We start from the raw sequence: 24,255 nt of genomic DNA on the forward strand, positions 1-24,255 counted from the left end.
CTCCTATCTTCTCCAAAAGTGATAGAGCTGACGCGTTTTTAAATGTTTGTAAATTCACAGACTTTTCCTTCCGTTTTCATTCGACATAGACAAATAGGCTTTAAACCTGAAGTCTGTGGAGTCTGGATAGTATAGTCATTCTCAGTGTAGGTGCCCCTAGTGTCTGGGGGTAAGTGTGGCCAGATTTAGCAAATTAAATTACAGGAAGCACAGTTAAATTTGAATTTCAGAAAAACAACAAATAATTCTTTTAGTATAAGTATACATGGGATATATTTATACCAAAAAATTATTTGTTGTTTATGTACTTAAACTCAAAAAATTATCTGTTTATCTGAAATTCAAATTTAACTGCATGTCCTGTATTTTATCTGGCAACCCTCCTAGGCGTTCATGAAAATGGGTTTATGAACTAAAAGCCAGGTTTCCTTGCTTGTAGTTCTAGAGTCTTTTGAACACTCTATGCTTCTTAAATGGATTTATCAAGTTAATTATGTGATACGGAGTAGCATCTTATTAGCGAGAAACTACACAGAAGGCATTGTTTTGTAGAAGCCGAGGTTTACTGTGGGAAAGAAAAAGGCAAGTACGAAGTTGGGTCCTCAGAGTTCAGGCTTCAGGGAGGGGAAGGAAGAAGCACCTAGCACAGATCTTAAGTGTAGTGACTGAAAATAATATTCAGCTGTCACAACTTGGTTTAAAAGTGTGTCTTTCTATCACACTTGCCAGCCTCATGCCTGTGAAACTCAGACAGGAAGTGTATTCCATGACACCAGGCTGACTGTGGCCAGAGGTCAATCTTGCTGTTCACTACATTTTAGCGCTGTTATGAAACTCCTAATACACAGCAGTTAAAATCGTCCAGTTCCAAGGTCTGGCAAGCCCATGTGCATCTCGAAAATATATTTTCCTTTTCTAAAGTCCATTCATTTATCTTAGTATCTTATATCTGAGAGCCCTACATTCACACTGAAAAAAAAATCCGCGACTTCTGGGGGAAATATGTTGAGGTAGTTATTGTTTTCATTATTGTACATCATGTTCATATTACTATGGGAAAGAGTCCTTTTCCCTTAGAAAGGAAAAATTTCCTGAGAGCTGGTAGTGGAAAGACATCCAATGCAACAGCACCCCCCACTGTTTGTTACAGGGAAATGTGTGCTTTTGTGATGACAGGACAACCGAGGCAGTTACAGGAGGTCATCCTAATCCGAGACACATTCCCCCGCTGTCTGAGGAACAGGCGCTGGGGTATCAGAACATAGGTAAGTGATTGGAATTGGGCCTTTTTTTTTTCAGTAGCAAAAGTGATATAAGAAATGTCCACTGACTCTAGACAGTAAATGAGAATGGAACTCTAATTCAGCGAAAGTATTTCACTCCGACGTCATAGCAAACGATGTAAGCCTCTTTACCGTGATTCTATTTTCTCTCTCCTTTTGCGTTGGAATAGATTCTGACAGACAAAAGAAAATTAAAATCAGATGCAGTTCTCAAAAGACCAGAGGAAGCTGGATTTGTATGCTGACCCCGTAACCACAGGCTTTGTGAATTTCAGTCGGCTTTGGAGCCGAGGATGGATCCAGCGCCTTGGTTTCCAGTGCTTCTTGTTGTACCTGGAATGGTGAAGTGTCTGTTTATTCCACAGGAAAGCACCCTGTGAGCAGTGCCTTCTATCCCACGTGGCCACCTTTGGCCCATCTCTCATCTCAGCCGAGGATTCTCGGCTCATCTTAGACGCCCTGTTGTTAGCAGTGTGAGGGTCTTTCAAGATCATCTAGTGAAACTTCTTCGTTTTACACGTTATGAGTCTGAGGCGACTTGTCTAAAGTTACTGCAGCATCTATATTCAAATACTTTATTTCAACTAGTTGCAGTGTTGCTAATAACTTATTTTGCTTTTAAACTTCTCCGTTTTGGTGGCAAAATTCATTTCCAAGGAGACGTTGAATAAAGAACTTGGGAAGAGGCTGCCCGGGTGCCCTTTAAGGTGCTGGACGTATGGTTTTACTTCTTGTAGACTCTGTTTTATTCACGGAAATGTATGAAGTCACAACCCAAACAGATGAATGGTTAGTTTTGGTCTGTTGGTGAATTATTCTTCCATAACACTGGTATGTGAAGTGGAGGGTAAACCATTATACTCAAGGCAGGTCTAGAACAAGGTTAGAATTCTTTACCGGCTCATGTAGATACTGTGGAATCGAGGTAGCTTTGTGGCCAAATTAATACGCTTAACACAATGGAAGAATATTTTAGTATAATTAAACAATAGGAGAGATAAGCTAACAGCAGCTGACTTTATTTTTCGTTCACAGACTAAAGAACTCTGCTAAGTCTCTGTTTAATTCTCCTGAGTCTTAGGTTTATAAAATTGAAGAATATGAAAAAAAAAAAATCCAAAAATCAAAAAAAAAAACTTGAGTTGACTCTTTTAAAAGGTAAATGTCCTTAAAGCATCTTCATAATTTGGGCCATGGAGCCAAATGTTTTTAATAAACTATGGCAAACAGAGCTAAAGAAACTAACTGTGTGTGGAGGGTGGTCGCTCAGCCATCTAGACTGGAAATCCAGGCAGAAATTCGTTGCAGAGCTACCCTCCTTCACTCAGGCTGTTGTTTTGTCACTAAAGTTACTGTGAAAAGTAGCTGTGGGGCAGTGTGGCCTCTGGTTGTCTAAAAGGTGCCGCATAGACTTCTGTGACCAATTTCCATAAAGTTCTTTCAGCAGTTCAAACTTTATTAAGACTCTTGACAAAAACAGCTGCTAAAATTGCAAAGGAATGTAATAAAAAACATAGAGTCCAAAACAACCAGAGTCTATAACAGCAGTATCCACAGTGGCCAAGCCCCCTGGGGGATGCAAACTGCTCACGGTCCGCGCCCGGCCGGGGCACCCCGAGCGGGCAGGCAGCAGGACACCCAGGCTCGCCAGAGCTCCGAGGCCGAGCGGCCTGCCAGCGCCCCGTTGATAACCTCGTTATGGCCTGGGCAGGACGCCAAGAAGACCCGCCCGCCCGAGCAGGGGCTTTTAAAGAGCGAGGAAACACTGGAGCAAATTCATTTTATGTCGGTTTTATTATGCAGTAAAAAAATCTCCAACACATACTCATTTACTAAAAAGAAAACAATAAATGTTTAGTTGATTGTAGTTTCCATATTAGCATGAAGGGGCACAAGCTGGAGTTAACCAAAGACTCTGAGATGCATTTGGAAATCTTAGGGAAAAATTCAGGTTTGAGTAGAAATGTGCAGTAGGAATTACTGTAGACAATGCGCTACTGTTAAGCTTCTTCGATTTGGGAGAATCTTTGATATATATTTCCTATAATACTAAAATGACGTCTAGATATTTCAGGGAAAAATGGGAACACAACACTGATATTGCTTTCCACGTAAAAAATGTAATGTTCAGAAAACGGAAAATTAGGAAATATAGTTTATTTTTGCAGTTTTGACTGAAATCACACGTTAGGCAGTTAGAAAAGGCTGGTGTGATAAAGGAGGAAAGAGAATCGAAGCTCCCTCCCCCGGCACCCCCTCCCCCCCCAACACACGCAGGGAGTGAAGGAGGGCATCCTCTCCAAGACTCTGGGGTACAGAATCCAGAGTGTAACGTCCAAAGTAGGATGCAGGGACGGGCATGACCGAGATAGGCCAATGGTTACTTATGGACAATCATTTTTGTCTTGGACAAGTGACTTTCGTTGCTATGAAAATTGGAGGGAAACACAGCCTCCTGCTGTCTTGAGAGGGCTATGAGCCTACTTGGGGAAATGCTAAATCTGCGGGAATATGGAATGGTGGGCACTCAAGTTCCCCCAGGGCCCAGCTCCAGGGCCCTCTTACTTTATTTACTGTGAGAATGCAACTACCTCTCCCGACTTCAATGTGCGTGTTGTCCCCTGGGTTGTCCAATGCTGTGGTCTTGCCATTTGTTCAACTACTCATTCATTCATTCACTCATTCATTCAACAAACTTCTGTGAGAGCTTATTACGTGCCAGCCACTGTGCCAAGCGATGGGAATACAGAGACAACCTTGCAGCCTCTGTCCTCAAGCACTTGATCGTTCAAAAAGAGACGGACAAGCACAACACAAGTTCTGTGTTACAGGTGGGAGCACAGAGGAAGGCCGACTAACTTGGACTTGGAGGGTTTTGAAAGGGTTCAAAGACGAGGCAACAGTGGACTGAGACCCAGACACAAGGTAGGATTTAGCTAGGGGAGAAGGAGGCAGAGGATGATTCCAGGCTGAAAACTCCTGGACTGTCCTGAGGGGGAGGCCGAGTGCCAGCGCAGGGAGGAGCAGCCAGGGTGGGCCGGTGGGAGTGTGGGATGGAGGAGGGAGAGAAGGCGGGGAGATGGTGGCTGGAGTTTCGGATGTGGCATGGCCCGGCTTGGCTCAGGGGGAGGTGGAAATCTCTTTCACAGCAAGGGCGTCTGGCTTGTCGCCCGCTTGGCCTGCACTGCCTGAGGAGGACCTGGGCCTCACCCTTCTCCAAAATCACCTTTTGGTGGAGGTATCTGCTGTTCCCCAAGTCACTGAATCTTCTTAAAGGACGAGTGAGTGGCTTAGTTGTCCAAGTTCACTGAGAGGGTCACAAACTGGGTTTTCTACATACTGGTCTACATCCTCGCTGGAGGGGCTGAGCGGAAGCTGGAAGAGCCCCTTCCTCTCCAAAGCCGGAATTTGAGAAGACACAGGCTATACCTGTAATCGGGCTCTGTGCGCATCAGCAAGAGGGGGCACAGATCAGCTCTGGCTGACAGATGGTGGGGAGGTGCCTGTGCAGCTCTGGGGGCCACTGGAGATGGCACCCTTGGGGCTGAGGTCATGTCCCTTAACGCTGGACATTGGTGGCTTTGTCTTCTCCAGCAGCCACATCTTGGATGGACATCAGCATGGGTCAGAAGTTGCAACTTTTTTGGGTGTGTGTGTGTTTGTTGTTTTGCTGTTTTATTGAGAATAATTTACATACCATTTGATTTACCCATTTAAAGTGCACAATTCAGTGGGTTTTGATAAATTATATTATTCAGTTTTAAAAATTGTGGTAAAATATATACAACACAAAATTTGCCTTTTTAATAATTTTTAAGTGTACAATTCAGTAGCATTAATTACATTCACAATGTTGTACAACCATCACCACATCTATTTCCAAAACTTTTTCATCACCCCAAACAGAAACTCTGCTTAAAAATGGAAACTTCTGCTAAAGTTATTAAGCAATAACTGCCCCTTTCCCCTTTCCCTGAGCTCTGGTAACTTCTAATCTGCTTTCTGTATCTATGAACTTGCCCATTTTAGATATTCCATGTAAGTGAAATAACGTAATATTTGTCCTTTTATATTTGGCTTATTTGACTTAGTATAACATTTTTAAGGTTCATCCATGTTGTAGCGTGTGTCAGAATTTCATTCCTTTTTATGGCTGAGTAATATTCCATTGTATGGATAAACCACATTTTGTTTATCCTTCATCTGTTGATGGACACTGGGTTGTTTCTACCTTTTGGCTATTGTGAAGAATGCTGCTATGATCATGGGTGTATAGGTATCTGTTCAAGACCTTGCTTTCAATTCCCTTGGGTATATTTCTAGGAGTGGAATTGCTGGGCTGTATGGTAATTTATGTTTAGCTTTTTAAGGAACCACCAAACTGTTTCCCATTCCCACCAGCAACATAAGAGAGTTCTAATTTCTCCACATCCTTGCAATACTTATTTTCCGTTTAAAAAAAATTATTATTAAAGCCGTCCCAGTGGCTGTGAAGAGGTATCTCATTGTGGTCTTGATTTACATTTTCCTAATGACTGATCGTGTCAAGCATCTTTTCATGTGCTTGTTGGCCATTTGTTTATCTTCTTTGGAGATATTCCATTCAAGTCTTTTGCTCATTTTTAAGTTGAATTGTTTGTCTTTTTGTTGTTAAGTTGTAAGAGTTCTTTATATATTCTGGACATTAAACCATTATCAGATATGTGATTTCAAAATGTTTTCACCGGTTCTGTAGGTTGTCTTTTCATTTTCTTGATAAGATCCTTTGATGGTTACAGCTTTTTCAAAGCAGGTAAAAGGGATTTTCTGCTTTCTTCCCTACCCCGCCTTCGTGCTGCCTCCTTGCTGTATGAAGGCAAACAGTCAAGCAAGCGCTGACAGGGAGGGGACAGTGGAGACCTTCTCAATCTTGCTTTCTCAAAGAGGCCTTTTCTTTCCCGAGGGTATCACCCTGTAGAATATAAAATTCCTTGTGGTGAATTAATCATTTCCTATTTATGGAGGCTACTTTTCAAAGAAAATATTCCAGTCATCTCCTCACTCCTGGGCGAAGTCCGAAGCCCTGCTGAGTCGTATCTGCATTCGGCGTCACGTGTGCCAGGCTGCCCACATTCCAGGGCAAAGCACCACCCACGCAACCAGAGAAACGCTGCTTTGAAAGCCTTCATCTCTCCACTTCCTCGTACCGGGGAAGAGATGCGTGTGAATGTTTCGAATTAAGGCAGGGTGTGGGAACCTAGTCCTGCAGTGAAATGACAGGAACCTCAATGCTGGGGTCATTGCAAAGGGGGCCGTGCATGTTTTCCATCTGAGTCCGGGACTGAACTTGGCGTTCTGCAGAGAGTAGTCAAGTTTCATTAACAGGGTCAGGGCCACTCCAACTCCCCAAGCCCTTTCTCAGCCTGATTCATGCCCACACCTGCTGCCAGCCCTCTCCGTCAGCCGCACCCAGCTCGACAGGTCCAGAGGAAGGCAAGAAAAGATTTGTCCCCTCAGGACTGTGCCAGTGAAACTTAGCCAAAGTTTTGTGTGGTTTTTTTAAAACAGTTTTTCCTATGGAAAATTCTAAGCACATGCAAAAGAAGAACTCCAGGTACCCATCACCTAGTTTCAACAATTATCAAAGCCTGGCCAATCTTGTTTCAGTTTTACCCCCACTCACTCTCCCCTGCCCGGTACCGTTGTGAAGCAAATCCCAGGCCTCATAGAATTCCATTCATAAAGCTTTCAGATTATATTTCTGAAAGATAAGAACTCATAAATTTAAAGATATAAATCTATTGTCACATGTCAACAATATTAACAGTGATTCCTTATTATCATCTGATATCCAGTCATTGCTCACATTTCTAATTGTCTCATCAATATCTTTTAATTATTGTGCTCTCAGTTTGTTTGAGTCATGGATCCAAGGAAGGTTGACACGTTGCCTTTGGTCAATATGTTTCTGTTAATCTATAGATTCCTCTACCCCCATCTCTCTCTCTTTTTCCCTCTAGAAGCGTATTTGTTGAAGAAACTGGGTGTTTGTCCTATAGGGTTTCCCAAAACCTCAATTTTGTTAACTGCACCACAATGGTTAACGTATTTCTCTGTTAAATTGGTGGTTGAATCAGCCAGCTCTTTTGGTAAGTATAAAGATGTCTGGAAGTTCAAACTCTGAGGTGTAGCTACATGGGGTTTTAAATAAACCAAGTCTGGCCCTCCAGAGAGGGCGGCACATAGAGTGTTCTGGAGAAGTGGGCCTCATTGCAGCTGAACTACTGAAGTCGATCTTCAGGAAATATTTGAGAGTGGTGGTTCTCAGAGAGGAATGTTGGCATCGGGGGTGGGGGAGGTTCAGGTGGGACATTCACTTTGTAGCATTTGAAATTTTTATAATGAGAATATATTTAAGCATTATTTTTGAAACACAAAAATGAGTTTAAAAATAAAGTAGCGGAAAAAATGAAGACAGTGTATCAGACAGCTTGGCAAGTACTAGATACGTGGTTTGCAGACAGAGATGTGAGCATAAGACAGCATAAGAAAAACCAAAGGCCCTAAGCAGAGGAAAGGACCAGAAGCTCTTTCCATTAGCTTCCATTTCTTCCTTGGGCTAGAGGGACAGCAGGGAAGAGGGCCTGGGTAGTCTCTGGTCCTTGAACATAAACCCCCTTCTTCTCAGACCTGTGGGCATACTATTCCCTGAACATGAATTTTAATCCTCTGCCTCATTATGTTGTGTTTTTTAGGATTCAATCCTCTCATCTCGCACCAGAGATTGGATGCAATTGTAAGATAAGACACAGAAGTCAGACAGGAATGAAAAATCATCGTCTCTGTTGGAAAGTGCAGTTCGGACCAATAGCCACGGGGCTGTTAAAGTAAATAACCCTTGAAATGGCCAAATTTCCCCACCAACCTCACGTTCATCTCTGAACCTCTGGATGGAGAGAACAGAGCAGGACACTACCAACCTGATCTGAAGATGGAGAACTCAGAAGAGGCAGAGGTTGTCTTGCCCATATTTCCTTATCTCGAATGAACCAATTATACAAATATCCCCATAAAACCCTCATTCTTTGGGGAGAAGAGAGTGAGAGAAGCTGAGAGAGTCTTCCCATACTTTTCTGTCCAGATGAGTGTGTGGAAATTCCATCCCCTCTAGGAAAACCTAAAGAGTTAGGAGTAAATGATGCCCTCTGGCACAGCCTCTATACTTCATTTGATTAATTCGAAATGCCTTCCCGTCTTCTCGGACTCAAAGGAGAAATAAAGTCTTTTAAATGCCTCATCCCGACGACCACGCCACGTTACCATGTGGTTACCTAGGGCCGACGTGCTAGTGCACAACCTGTGCCATGTTCGGACCCTGCCCTTAGGGTATTGGGATCTGGTGGGGAGAAATAGCAAAGACCTCAAGATGAAGGACTGAATGTATATGACAGCTTGTAGGTGCATTAATAATGATGTACTAAAGAAGAAATAGCAAGCTAGTAGAAAGCCCTGAATTTGGATCTGATCTGATTCAAATGCCTTATTTTCTAAGGCAAGAGACCTTCAAATGAAAGGCCCAGTACTGTCCTGTTGCACATGAACAATGAGACGCTAAATCCACAGCTGTGTAAACATGGATCCCATTACACACTCCGGGTACCCACCCAAGGTGTAGCTTCTCTGCCTGCTGTAGGATGAGGGCATGGGGACTGCCAAGCCTGGAACTTAGGGGAGCTCAGAGGACCTGCTGCTGTATAATCTCACTTCGTCAGGACTCCAGATGCTCAAATTTTTTTTAATTTTATTTTTTAGTTTTTAAAGATTTTGTTTTTTTTTTCCATTTTCTCCCCAAAGCCCCACGGTTCATAGTTGTATATTCTTCGTTGTGGGTCCTTCCAGTTGTGGCATGTGGGACGCTGCCTCAGCGTGGTTTGATGAGCAGTGCCATGTCCGCGCCCAGGATTCGAACCAAGGAAACACTGGGCCGCCTGCAGCGGAGAGCGCGAACTTAACCACTCGGCCACGGGGCCAGCCCCAGGTGCTCAACTTTTAAATGGAAATCCAGTCTGGTCACGTGGCTGTAGCTGAGAAGCACACCAAGTCTTTCTTTAAATCAGGAGTGAGTGGTGCTCAGTCAGAAATTAGAAATGAAAAATCCCATGCCCTATGATTTTTAAAATGTTTTCAAAGTATTAAAACTACACTTCATAATATTTCAAATACAATTGAAAACAAAACCAAAATATACTTATGTATATCCACTAATCCATACCCATGTCCATGAACGCTGAATCCATTACAGGCTTGAAGGTGGATCAGATTGAACCTAGCCATTTTTCATCAGTGGATGTTTCTTTATTACCCTGAAAGCCTTTATAAGATCTAGATGTCTACTGAGCTCCACTCCTCTTCTTATCTTCAAAATTCAGTGGACATTTTTATTTACTTAATGAGTTGGCTTTTCAGATCCTTGGGTTTTAGTTTCTCTTTCCAGGCCGTGGCATCTTTCATGTCCTCAGACCACTGGGGCTCTTGAGTTTCCATCTTTAGAGCCTTGAGAATTTCTGTGTCCTGAGGTCTGTCCCCTTTTTTGTCCCTTAGCCTGCAACTGCATCCCCTTTCTTTGTTTCACTGATGGCCATTGTCAGTTAATTTATTCATGAAAATGAAAAAAATCACAAAAGAAAACATATCAACTAAATCAAGGCAGAGTAGAGAAATAAAGGAGGAGTTAATGGTAATGTTATGGTAATATCATTTTGATTATTCAAAGAACATTATTTTTCCCCAAGGCAATGAACAAAGATTGTTGATTTGTATGAATGGGCAGTACTCTATCGGAATATCATTACTTATTTTAATTTCACGATTGTAACTTCTTAGGTTAAGTCATTTCAAGGCACAAGTACAGAGGAATAGCAATTAGTTAATTGAAATCCGTGACTGGTATAAAATTACCAGTTTAAAAATCAGTGAAACATAGAAAGATCTTTCTTATTTATACAAATTAGGACTGAAAGGTTACGTTGTCTTGGCCAAGGACCCAGTTGAAAAAGTAAAGGGTAATTCAACCTCATGTAATTCCCCAGTTCAAGCTGTGAAACACTGCACCTATTTTGTTTTGATATAGAACGGTTAACTGAGGCACAGATGTTTCATAGTCACAGTGTATACAGCAGGCCTGGAAATGTGAGGCTTGTTCAGTATCTCAGAATTAACTTTTCAGTGATAAAAGTCAGAGAAGGAGGGAGAGAAGATGAGAGAGAAGCAGAAGGAGGAGGAGAAGAAAAAGAAAAATCTTTGCCATAAATCTTTCACGGGCAGGCAATTTTTATAAAGCAGAGCTTGGATCAACTCTGGAAAGCCTCCTAAATCCCTGATAAGGTGCCCAGATGTTCTAATGAACTTTCCTGGGGGTTTTGTCATTTCAAGTTTATGTATTTTGCCGGAGGGCCAAAGACTGGGACGTTCCCAGCATCTGCTGCGGAGTCTTTAAGGAAGCCCCTTTCTCACCTCTGGACATTGAGTGCCCGCTGGAGAGGCTGCAAATTGGATCAGCCTGATAGAAACTGTAGTCAGGCCTGGAAGCAATATTCCTGCTCACTTTTCCAGGAACAGTGTTCCAAGAAAGGATTCTTGGGCTCCTTCCACTAGCAGGCGATGGGCATTTGTGCAGACAGAGTGCAGGCTGCCTTCTAAACCCCCCATGCATTTTCAAGTCTGCTCCTTAAAGCTCTGAGCAATGGAAAGTCACTCAAAAACCACTTATCCCTAGTTGGCTGGTTAATGTCCCAGGCTTTTGGGATTTAGAGATGAATAAAGAGGGTCTCTGTCCTGGGGGAGCTGACAGGTGTGTAGAGGGAGATGCATGAAAGCTGACAAAGACAGTGACATGCCAGAAGCACAATTAGGGCATTCTCTTCCTGAGGTTCCGAGATCCACAGCCTGAAGCTCCTATCGGTAGGTTTAATGGCTTCTGGCCCCTGGGATTTCCTTCTCCTTTCTTGTAGGTGCACGGGCTACGAGATCTACTTAATGCATTTCGCTGAAGAAAGATTTGTCATTAGTTATTTGTCCTTGTCTGATTGCTCTAAATTTTGTAAAATCTACAGTTGGGAAGAAGCAAATGACTTAGATAATATACTGAATGTCAGTCATCTGAGCTATGAAGTGATTTTCAAACAGCTAGTTCTTATTTGGGAACGGGTTCAAAGTATACCGAAGAAATTCTATTGTCCTACCCAAAAAGCATCAAGTTTCATCATTGAATTAGAGGTATTTTACTTCAAATGAAGCTATATACTGGTTTAAAAAATTAGATCAGCCTTCATTTAATGTTAACTGCAAAAAGATGGATTTGCGTCAGAATCTGTCGGTCTTTCTCACTGTTCTTAACGTTATATTGCCTTTACATTCATTTAATGCACTAATAGACTATTAGATCTGGAAGACAGCTTGGTCCCAGGGTGGCAAATACTTTTTATTTCAAAAGCTAATATTAGTGGTTGGTAGTGGCTGCCTGGAGCCCTGGGTTGAGAAGGATTCTGAGTTGACGTTGGAGCTCAGTGTCATGATTGATTAATGATGACAGATTAATGATGTCCGCCATGGACATAGAAATGATGAGAGGTGGCAATGTCTCATCTTTGCTAACTTCCTTTTGTTATGGATAAGAAAACATATGCCCAGAATCTATTGACTTACAAAAATTCCCAGTGTGAGATAGTTGCAGAGCTTGGAGTAGAACTTGTGTTTTCAGCTGGAAGAGGATCTAGCAGCCAGCGTGGATATACACACCAATTAGCCATGGGCTGTGCAAAGGCACACTGTGGGCTCGAGGAGAGGTGTTATAGCTGTAGTTGAGTTTATTATCCACCAGAGGCAATTGTTTAGAGGTGGATGGGGTAAATGAGAGCCGGACTTGACCGAGGTGTAGAGAATGACTGGGAGAGATGTGCTCTGGCACACAGGAGGGGCAAAAGTATGCCTTGCACGAGTGGCTGGTGATTAGTCACACTTGGTTCCAACCGAGTTCCAAACCTGGCTTATCTTTAACACTCAGTCTACCTCAAGACAAACAATATAGAGGAGAGAAAAACACTTTGGGGTCATTTGAAAATGCCTACATCACAGCTCGAGTGACAAGGGCAGCAATAGAGCAGAGGAGCTGGGTGCCAGGCCCTCTGCTAACCCCTCTCTCCATGGTGCAAAAGGGACCGTTGCTAGACATTCCTTGTCAGGATTTAGAAACCGTTGTTTTGTTCTAGAAGTTCTTTATTCTGTAACTTCTCCAAACCCAGGAGCTTGCCCCTAGACGTCAAGAAGTCTTTAGAATTCCAACATCTGAATTGGGCTGAAGGAATAGCGTATTGGGAAGAAGAGAGAATTCCACTGTGGAGATTTCTATGCTGAGCAGCAATATTTGAGGTCTAGGATAAGAAAAAGCTAAACAATTATGTCAGCATGAGAAAAGCAAAGCAAACACCAACAAGCACTTCAGGAGCCTACGTCGCCAGTGTGCCATCTACCTGAGCAAGATGCCATTTCTGAATTCCATCCTGAAATCCTGAAAGGAAACGGATCTCTGTTCTTCAGTGAACCGCAATCCAGGTGTGGGGTATTTCAGGTGTCTACAGCTGCCTGTGTTCTGACAAGATGCGAGCTCCAACTCTCCTCTCTGTTCTGTGGCACGTAGTTCTGGTTTACATCTTAGTTGTCCTTGTCTGCCACCTATCTTATTTGCCCTATAACCCAAACCTTATCTGCCCTTTCAGATTCTGACCTCTCTCTTTTATGGAGGGTTGCCTCAGAATCTCACTTGCTGAAGCTCTCCTTCCAGTTTTTGAACAGCTGCCACATTTACCCTGCACCTATTCCTAGAGCCACCGTCACTGGTATAATGCAGCTATTCTGACTACAGTTCTGTGGTGCAATGAGCAGACGTGTCTGAAAGTGCTCAGGGGGTAGACTCTGTGTTCCTGATTGACAAACTCTCTGGTACCAGGGGACCCCTATTTTCCAGCAGGAAGAGATGCCCTCCATCTGCTTGCCCTAGGACCGGGGATTCCTCCCCTTGTAGGGGAGACTGCCGTTCCCTCCAAGCCGCTGCAGTCTCCAGGCTCAGGTGGCTGATATTCTGCAATAGCTGTGTAATCCTGTAAATAGCTGACGTCCCAAACCCAGACTGTCTGGCACCGAGCAGCCTGTTTTTTCCCCCACTGACAGGAATGCTTTGCTGTGATGGACCTATAACAGGGAGACCTGCGTCATGGAGGGCTGCCTCCTCTGGACCCCCACTGCAGGTCCAGTGGTGCCCTGGTTCTGGCCCATGTCTCTGTGAGACGTTGGGAACTTTGGGGACAATATGCTTTCTCTCTTCTTGTTGACCCTTGGCCAAATAATGTTTTCTAGTGAAGTCAATTCCTTAGCTCATATTGTGTAACTTCTGGAATTTCTCCTGAACCTCCGTGCGTGACCAGTGGAGACTCAAACAGGATCTTGAGGAGCATGAGGAAACCCACCTTGCATGACAATGTCTTATCTCCCAGGATGGAGCCTGGGTAGCATCTCTTGCTGAGTGAGGAATCTAGGGAAAAGAGATATGAAGAGAGCCCAGAAGAGCAGAGTGGCTGTGAGAATACCAGCAATGACTGGATGAAGGGTGGCAGTGGGGGAAGGAACACTTAGATGGCAAAGTCACAAAATAAGCTCAGAACGGAGTCCTAGTCCTGTCCCTGTGTGCACTTAAGCAAAGATACTCAAAGTCTCCAAATCTCATCAATGTCACGGAAATATAATGTTTTTCCTACCTATGACTTGAGGTTCTTAGGTCCTCTCAATCTGTCTGCTAAGTGACCCCTTGTCCCTCAACACTCGCTTTCCCTTTGGCTTCCATGAACATACCCTCGTTTCATTTTGCACACGCTCTGAAGGCTCTTGGTTTTTCCTTCTCCATCTGCTTCTTTTGACCTCTTCTCCTCTTAGTCTGCTCTCCTCCTAAGACGGCCTTGTTTGCCTCACTGTGCCAGGCCAGATCCTCTCCAGGACAGCCACTGCGTGTCATCCACTTTGGGCCAGCCAATACTGTGCCTGGCTCCCAGCTGATATTTACTGAAATTAGTTGAGGAGGAAACAAAGACATGGATTGAAGAGTATGAAGTGCTGTAGTAAAGTAATATTAAGATCTTGTGGGGTCTATGGACGCTCTAGTGACAGAGGAAGGTGAAAGTACAAACGTGTGAATGCTGGGAGCATGATGAGTTTCCGTCAGTGTAGGTGCCGTGGCCCTGAGAACGTGCCTCACAGGCCAGCAGCTCCAGGAGTGTAACGGGCCCGGGCCCAGCTGCTGGCTCTGAAATCCATTGCTGTGCTTCCCCCTTTCCTTTGAGCCCTTGCTTCCATAGGCTTCTCCCAGCCAATGCTTGAATAGGGGGGATACTGAGGCAGGCCTGTTCCTGGGAGACCCAGGACTCCTCTGATGCACAACATTGTCTGGACTTTGTGTGATGGCCTTGTGGAGACGTCATCAGATTGCAGAGTGTTTTGGGATGCTGCCACCGACCTCTGCTCCCTCTTTCCTCAGGGCCCGCCTTGCGTCCCAGTCTAATGGTGCTCCCAGCCTCACCTGGCTCTTCCCACTCCTACAAGTGTTTCCTCCATAAAGTTCTTGCATGCTTCACCCTGTCTTAGACGTAGTTCTCTGAGACCTGGACTAACAACAGGCATTGCATTTGGGTAAGTGTCAGCAGAGGCATTAAGGAAACTTCAAGTGCCACCTCTAAAATTTTGAAAATTTGAACTCTATGACAAATCAACAATATCTGCTGTTTCCTGTTCCTGGGCAGTAACTTAGACCAATAGCCGATGTCTGTAGAGCTACAGGATGAATCAGGTTTGCAAGACAATTAAACATTTCTTAAATGCGCGCAAGAAAAATGTGACAGAAAATAAGTTAAGATATATGAAAAGCATGTCACAAAATTTTCTTTCATCTAGCTCAAGCAACTCTATTTCATAAAAGCATTGCAGGGGTAGTTATTTGGAAATTCTGATGATCAAATGAAGAATGTTGAGAACTCTGTACAGATGCTAAAGCTCAGCCTCCACTAGGCGATCTTGGAACTGTTGTTGATTGAAATAATTCTAAGTTATATGGTGAAATGCTGAGTCTGTTGAGGAGCAGGACTGGACTACTCCAACAGGTGCTAACCATTTGCTCAGTGGGGTGTGGGACGGCTCACAGAAATGGGGGGAGGGGAACTGATCTGGCCACCTGATAGGTGTGATTTTCACAGTATCTCTATGAAGCATTTATTATTATCCCCGTAACACAGATACGAAAACTGAAGCTGAGGGTAGTTAACTTAGGCAGCAGTCAGTGGAATTTGACTCCCTGGTGGTTTCGCCTAGACTTCCCTGCATTCACACCTTTGGGGCCTTTGTCATCTCTCCCACTGACTTGGCGTCCAGTGGTCTGCTGGGTGGTTTGAGAAGGGCAGCTCACTGGGTAAGAAGATGCTAAATTGCCCTGCATTGGAGAGACAGAGTATGTGTCCTTCTGCTTCTCTGCTCTCAGCGCCCAGCCCCTGCCGGCACGGCTGAGATCCTCCATAAGGTTGCGGAGTTGAAATGAATTGAGTGCAGTTTAATGCAGGACAGTCTCTCCAGTGTTTAGAAACCATGTTTGCTTGTTTGTTTTTTCTTTGGCTTGGTTTTCCTTTAAGTTTTGAGCTTGTGGGTCCCTGAGGTTTTCAAAGGCTAGATTCGTTCAGCAACTACACGACTGCCACGCTCTGGAATCGTCTCACTTCCAAAAGCAGGCACGCTTACCAAACCGTATGTCCTGTTCTTTACCCTAGAAAATACAGGCAGTCAGCAAAGCAGGTTGTCAGTCCTTGTGCTCTGAATTACAGCCAACCGACCCGAAGGAATCCTGACAGTCCTAAATACGGGACAACTTATTTTCTTGATGAGGTATGTGAATACCTCTTTTGAGCTAGTTGATCCTTTTGTCCATGCCTTAAGAAAGGTTGTTTTAAAAACGTTTAAAAAGCATATTTTTTCTTAATACACAAGAGATATGTTCATTGTAGAAACATAAGATATACAAATAAGGAAAACAAAGAGAATGTAAGAGCTCCCAAGATTCCACCATCCAGAGGTCACCATTATTTACACTCGAGTAGACACCTCTAGCCCTCTGATAGGTCTGTTCCCAGCGTGCCAGCAACCTTTCTGCTGGTACCATGGAACTGACATTCCTCCTTATAATACATTGGTGTTGGAGGTGGGTAATTTGTGATTTTAAGACACTCACAGCAAGAATTGGTTAATATCTGTTTTTCTACTTGTTAGAATACATGGTGATAAATTCTTCACATCTTTAATCGGGGCATTCTGTATTTTGATACAGTTATTTTAAAATTTTTTATCGGTTTGTATATGCTACTCTGTAATATATATATATTTTACTTAAAATCATGTTGTGAACATTTTTCTATGTTAATACACGTTAACCTACACCACCATTTTAAATGGCAGAATGTCACCCCACATTCTGCGCGTGCTATTTATTTAACCAGTCACCTGTTAGCGGATATTTAGTCTTTGCAATTATGAGCAGTGCTTCTAGGAAAATCATTTTACTAAATCTTTAGTTTTTTTCCCCTAAGATATATTCCTCAAAGCAGAATTTCTGAGTCAAAGGGTATGCACATTCCTAAGGTTTAAAAAACTTTTGCCAAATAGCCTTACAGAAAAGTTGTTCTTACAACTTTGATAGCAAATATTTTATTTTTGTATTTTTAGTTTTATACTTATTTTATTTTTAAAATTAGGAATGTTGTTATTCCTTGTTACTTTTTCCATGGTCGGTTTGCTAGAAAATGAACCTGCTCTTCTTCAGAGGGAATTTCTGGATCTTTGATGTCTCTGGCTGGAAATGCCGGTTTTAAAATACAGGTTTTATTATTATTCAAGGATGGTGAAGACAATAGATCAGAAGACAACTGCCGTTGAAAAGATAGGTTGTTACACACAGTTCCTAAGAGGAGCGGTCACACCGGGAGGTGCAGGGCCACCAGGGCCAGTCAGAGGGGGCTGTGGCAAGAGCCTTCATTGTGCTTTCTGGCTGAAGGAAGGGGTAAGGCAGGGTGAGCAGGCTCAGGATTGGCCAGGATGAAAAGTTCCAGAGGGCTCTGGGGCGGAGGGGCTGTCCTTAGTTGTTTGATACCTGGCTGTGGGGTGGTAGGCAGGGGATAGTGGCCCGGAGTGTGAGCGCCGTGCGTGGAGGAGGTGGTGGGAGTGTGGGCTCCGGATTGGTTGGTTTGCATATTCAAGGCTTACTTGCAGGTGGGTCCTTTACTATCTCTAGGAACTGGCTAACTTTGGGAGGGGCAGTCCCTCCAAGGTCAGCAAGGACCCAAGATGCCAAAGTATTGGAATACAGACAATAAATGGCACGGTTAATACAGTCTGTCACTGGCTCACAGGTGCTGTGTGTTGAGAGATTGCCTGAGTGTGTAGAAGGATTTATGGTCGAGTGGGATGGCTCAGGCTGGAACGCCTCCTTTACTGTACAGGGAGAGCAAGAGCAGCCGTCACTGCTGCAGGCCCAGCTTGGATGATGAACGACAGCTCCTTGTAGGGATCCCCCATGCACTGCTGCACACCTAGGTGGCATCCCCCACTGCTTATCACAGACATCTTTACTGACAATAAGATGGAGCCTCTGAATACATTGCTTAAAATGTGGCAATGCTTTTGAACTCCTAACTAGTATTTACTTTAGGAATGCTCCAAATCTCTTAAAACAGGAGAGTGAAGTCTTGCTATTTAGAGTTCACTTTTTATCACTACATATTCTATTTTTGAAACATTTCTTATCCATTTTATTTAGCCAAGGCTCTTTGCCAAGGAGTGTCCATTCACCCCACTGCTATGTGAGACCATGCTTGCTGTGAGCTCAGTTTCTTCGATTCCTCTCCTGCCGTCACCTGCTCCCTCTGAAAAACACAGTTAATTGATGGTGAATTGGGCCGTGAAGCCCATTATTGGAAGTGATGGAATACAGAAGGATTTATGGGCTGGATTTTTTTTCTTCTTCGAGAATTACAAGCTAACCCCAAATTATAGCAAGAATTCTTAAGGTTCAATAATTAAAAGCAAACGGCAGCCCCCTCGGAAAGAAAAAGTGTGGTCTGGAAGATATCTTTCAAATTGAAGCAGATTGTGTAACTCCCAAATATTATGGATACAAATTAGCTATATTTGATCACCGGGTCTTATTTACCCTAATTGTCTTCATTTCTGTGGTTTCCTCATACATTTTGTTTAGAGCACACTTGGTTTAGCAGCTCAATGCTGGAGTCTGCGGCAGTGGGGAGAATAGGCCTCAAATTATGAGAGAGAGAGAGAGAGAGGCCTTTGTCAGGAGATATGTGTTTTTCCTCAAAGACATGGAAGTCTTATAAATTCAGACCAAAGATATGTTAAAACCAACAAATTTTGTTCTGTGAAATGTTTTGCTTGTCTCTTGGAATGATTGATGTGAACCTGAGAAGAAGCTGAAATTTGAGCAGCCAGGAATTAGGACCTTATCTAAAACGGAGGCAAAAACTCCAGACCACTACAGTTGAGAAACGAGGTTAGAAATCTCCTGAGAAGCAGCTTTCCCACAAGATGTCTGATGCTTCTTGGTTCTGAATGGATGAGAAATGCGGCAAGAATGTACCATTGCTTTTAGTATCTTTTGTCCCTTTCTCTGGTTTTGGGTGAAAGTAGGACACCAAAGATGCAAACAACCAAATAAACAAGTGTCCTCAGGGGACCACTGTGGGTCTCGGGCCATGCTGGTTTGGATTGCGGGAAATGTCAAAGGCCAGTTCTCTTCTCCAGGCTTTTTTCTGTTCCCAGAACTTCTGCCTGCAGTGGATGTGGCACTTGTTATTGCCGTGGATGGCTTGGCAAGCTCTCCCCTCTGGAGACCTGAATTCAAATTCTGGCTCGGTTCAAAAGGGGGAAAAATGCTGGTGGTCTCTACCCGGACTCTTGAGGGCTTCTGTCCACATAACCCTTCTACCCTGCTGCCCCCGCTCTGTTGAGCTGGTGTTGGTCCCTAGGAAAGTCCCAGTGCAGAAATGGAAGAGGTGCTGTGTGGGAGATGCTGGCAGGAAGCCTGCTTTCATCACATTTGCCTGTAGCCTGAAATTAGTCCTTTGTGTGTCATGAGCATTGTGTTCCAGCGTCCTCTTCACCAGGTCTTGACCATACACACTGTTGGCAGGAATAAACGCCGTGATACAGATGAGCTGCATCTGTATTGCCACATCTGTACACCGGAGAGGAAACAGAGAAATTTATGTGCCTAGGAGTGAGTGTGGGTGTTTATAAATGTGTGTGTGTGTGATGGAATTATGGTGATCTTAGGAGAATTTTTGGCTTCATAATGGGTCACAAATAGCTGGTATCTCTGACAAGCTAAGAATCATTGCATCAATCTTCCTATGACAAATCAGTTTTTCTCCAAAATGTTCTATTCCTGGGGAATGCATTTCATTTCTTTGTCTTTAGACCAATGATACAGTAAACACAGCCCTTAGTGCATCGAGCGTCGGGGCCAAACCTCAGCCCAGGGCCCAGACCAGACTCCTGTTCTGGCCACGCTGGATGCAATGGATCTCCCTTGGAAGAGGCAGCTTATCCTCCTGAGGGGGCTTCCCTGGGGGTAGCTGAGGTGGTGGGGCCAGCTTACTCTGTTTTTTTCTCTTGGATGCAAAGTTCGTTTTTTTTCTCTCTCTCCAAAAGAAAACTCCAATATTATAGATGCAAGGAAAAGTTTTTAATTATTTGGTTTTTTCTATCCATATAGGTCAGCTGGATCTCACAAGCTTTCCAGATTGGCTTTTGAGACAGATTTTGTTGATTCTGAGATTTATCCTGTTGTCTACTCCAGGAGAGAAAGAGGTGAGGGGAGAGTTTGGCTGGGCGGAAGGAAGTAAGGATTGCTAAAACTGGTTCAGAAAATGTCCACTCAAGCGTTTGGTTCTCCCATGGCCACTGGGGACAGAGAATTCTATAAAGATCATGAGGTTTGCCAAAGATTTCCTTCTGTTTCTGTGAGGAATTTGTTTAAGATCAGACATAATTTAATAATACTTTGCTTTAAGATGACAATATATGACTCTGTAGTTATCACTATGCCTTCTATCTTTTAATTTTTATTTCTATTGGCTAGAAAACTGCTCAACTTCCTCCACTGATCACAATTTATTATTAGTTATTTGGTGTATGAGAATAATCTTTGTTAAAAATAAATTATGTTTGAATTTATTTTATAGCTCAGTATCCAGTAACAAAAATCAATATCTATATCTGTCTATCTACTTATCTATCCATCTCTCCAACACTTGTTCAGTTTCATTATTTTAGGCTGATGATACTCATTTATTTAGTTCTTGCTTGTCTCCAACTTGTGGTAACATAATCTTTCATAAAACATATCTTAACAAGTTTGTAGTTTATAGTGTATAGATTTAGAGTCTCACAAAACCAATGATTTATTTAAGTTCATTAGTTTTTATTCTAGATGTGTTTCTGCCACTAAGAAGCTTATTAAATCAATAACCATAATTGGAGCTGTTCATTCATTTTCGATGAAGCCACAGACCCAGCATATGTGAGTGCAGGTAGCATATATACCTTTCTGCGTCACCACTCAGAGGAGAATGTCTGCTTGAAGTAGAGGAAAGTTGTATCAAAATTACATTTACTTTCGTGAATTTGACTTTATGAGTTCAGCATAAAGAAAAAAAAATATTAAACACTGGTCAGTTACACCCACTCATGTACTCCGTACCCCAGAGTGAACCCAGGCGGGTGGACCTGGATGCTCCGTGCCCTCGGTTGTATAAGACCACGTGTGCCCCTCATGGTATAAACATCCCACGACCTGAGTGTGATTCTAGGGCTTAAAGAGAAATGGCCTCTAAACCTACATCAACAACTTCATTTGGCGGCCAACCCAAGAAATAGCCAGCTTCCAACAGTGAAGGAAATCCCAGAAGAATGTCCCATGTGGGGCTTTCTGAGGATTGTTCAAGGTGACTCCCTCTTTCTCTCTTATGTACTGATTTTAGAAGCTAACAGTAGGGGAGATGAAACTCCACTACAAAATTACTGACAGATGGATGGTATTTTCAGCATCATTTGAATTTCCTGGTTAGTTTCTTTCTCACGTCTACTTCTGTGATGTTTCTGTGATCCTTCTCTGAACTTCAGCCTACACTCAGCATGTGCCCATCGCTGGCTGAGTAATCCCAAGGTGAAGAGATCAGTACGTTAAAAAGTCAGAACAAAAGCCAGCAGAGTTTATCAGTCTTCGTGTGGCTCAAGGTAGCACTTTAGCCAAAGCTGTTTTTGAAACAGAAAATAATTCAGTTCTGTTACATGTGCAATTCTCACAGAAACTTCTGCCTCAAAAGCCCCCTTTTCAAGAGTTTCTAAGGAGCAGCCACATTCTACTCCAACATTAGGCCTAACCCAACCACCACTTTTTAGTTTCTGATATTAAAAGAACCATTTGATAAACATACACACTGCCCTGAATTGAGCTGGGCTGTGAATTTTATCATTAGCTATAGCTCTTATGTCATAGAGCTAATTGCCTTCAGAATTTCTTCAGCTTCTTCAGTCACCCACTAAATGTTAAAAATAGATCATTCAAAATTATAGGGTGAATTTGGGCAACCCTGAGTATACAAGATAATGCATTTCTTTTGGGCTGAATGATCTGAGTTGACTTTTTATGGAATTAGAATGTAAGTGATAGATTGAGACTCTCTAACTTTCTCTTTTTCGGTTATTGTTCAATGATCATCTGAAATCTAAAGTGCATTTGCACCATGGTTAATCAGAAGATTCACACTAATGTCATAGGCCATGCCAATTCTGGTGTACAAGGTCATGCTGACGGGGAGATAAGAGGTGGAGTGGTGGCAGCGGTGAGGTCCTCACGTTGGCCAGACCCCTCCCCAGCTCTCCAGATGTTTTCCAGCTGTTACCTTGGGCTGGCCTATTCCTTCTCAGCACCCCTGGGAACACCACTTTAGGGAAAAGGACCATCTTCCCCCACTTCCCATCCCCAGACTGCACAACTGCAGCGTGAGGCCACGCTGCACACACTCCGACAAAAAGGAGAAACATAGAGGAAATACGTGACAGACGTATACTGTGCATCGGAGATTAAAGCCAAAAGTCTTATGTAATTTCTCTATGTGTGTGTCTGTGTATCTTCGTGGAAGCTCTATTCTCCTGGAAGTTGTGTGCTCCGGGCTGTCTAGAGCTAGGCTATTGGCGAGCATTGATTAGCTCCTAAAATACATGGAACCCCAGTTTCTTCCTGGTTATGAGTAGGCCCATTTCCCCCCTTTTCGGACACTCCCCCACTCCAGGTTTATAAGCTAGTTCGCTGTGATGTAAAACCTTGGCCAACATCACCAGAAGCTGTCCTCTGAGTCTCCTCCTCTAATTCTTCTGTCTCCTAAGTTACGACCAAAGAGCTACACATATCATAAGGGTCAAGAGCCTTTTCTTTACTCCCAGCTCACATTCTTGTTCCAATCAAGGCTCATTATACACATCTGGGTTCCCTCCACAATAGTGAGAATTATGATCCTGAACATCTATGTGGGAGGAAAATTCATACTTAACCTTAAGGTTGAGGGGAAAATACCATGTAAGAGCTATACTGGGTTGAAAAATGTTCCCCCAAAACTCATGCCACTTGGAACCTGTGACTTTGACCTTATTTGGAAATAGAGTCTTTGCAGATGTAATCAAGTTAGGATGAGGTCATACTGGAGTAGGCTGAGTCCTAAATCCAATATGACTGGTGTCCTTATAAAATGGGGAAATGTGGACACAGATATACACAGGCAGAAGGCCAAGGAGGTGAAGGGAGAGACAGGAGTGATGCATCTGCAAGCCAAGGAGTGCTAAGGATTGCCGGCAACCACCAGAAGCCAGAAGCGGGGCATGGAACAGACGTTCCCTGAGAGCCTGCAGAATCCTGCTGACACCTGCGTTTCTCACTTCCAGCCTGCAGAAGTGGGAGAGAATGAATTAATGTTATTTCAGGGCACTCAGTTTGAGGTAATTTGTTGTGGCAGCCCTAGGAAACTAACGCAGGAAGTTAGAATTGTGAATATATCCTTAATAACACTTGTTAAATTGTCTACACTATAAAATGAAAAAATAGAGATAAAACACCAGTTAGAGAGATTATCAGTAGCATTTAATGTATCTTCAATTGGTAGTCATGGGAACTTTATGATTGTTTTCCATTTATCGTTCCTTGCTGGATAGAGACTTTTCAGGATTTTCCTTTTCATCCATTCAATAAGACGCCTGCGCCTTTATTTTCCTTTGTGTGAGACAATGCAGAGTAATAGGCATTTTCCTCTGGGTCTACTTAATATGGAGAAGCCCTCCTAACTCCCCCACCCAGCACACAAAGCTGTGCAGGTGAGGGGCAGGCAGTTTGAAGGCCTGATCCACTCCGCCCCTGCGTCTTCAATCCATCCGGGTCCGCGCGGCGGAAATCTACAGCACAGCTTTGCTGTGGGCTTTGTCTCCCCTTCTCTTGTCAAACCTCAGTCTCCTCTTTTTCTGTCTGCCCTGAACAGCTGTGATTAGGAGGATACGTGGGGTAGAAGGGGCAGCAAGAAGCTACTACAAAACACAGCACCCAGACGCTGAACATGAAACATGTGATATGTTCAACAAAAGATTTGTGTAAGTTATGTTCAAGCAGCACTATTTTTAACAGCACCCAAAGTGGAAACAACCCAAATGTTCTTCTAGAAGAGAATGGATAAATACATTGTGCTGTGTTCATAAAATGGAAAACTATACAACAATGAGAATGAACATAGGCAACAACAAAGGTAATCTCCCAAACATAATGTAAAGCACAAAAAAGCTAGACACGAAAAAG

At 43.3% G+C, this 24,255-nt stretch overlaps 1 long non-coding RNA gene across 1 annotated transcript; it reads left to right on the forward strand.

The window, feature by feature from the left end:
* Positions 1–1,146: 1,146 nt before the first annotated feature.
* On the forward strand, positions 1,147–11,325 carry LOC139077209 (uncharacterized). The gene is made up of 2 exons (XR_011529528.1): positions 1,147–1,265; positions 8,018–11,325. It is a non-coding gene; the product is annotated as an uncharacterized lncRNA (long non-coding RNA).
* The last annotated feature ends 12,930 nt before the right edge of the window (positions 11,326–24,255 follow it).

This window comes from Equus przewalskii, chromosome 19 (genome assembly GCF_037783145.1).
Source record: "Equus przewalskii isolate Varuska chromosome 19, EquPr2, whole genome shotgun sequence".
Lineage (NCBI taxonomy): Eukaryota > Metazoa > Chordata > Mammalia > Perissodactyla > Equidae > Equus > Equus przewalskii.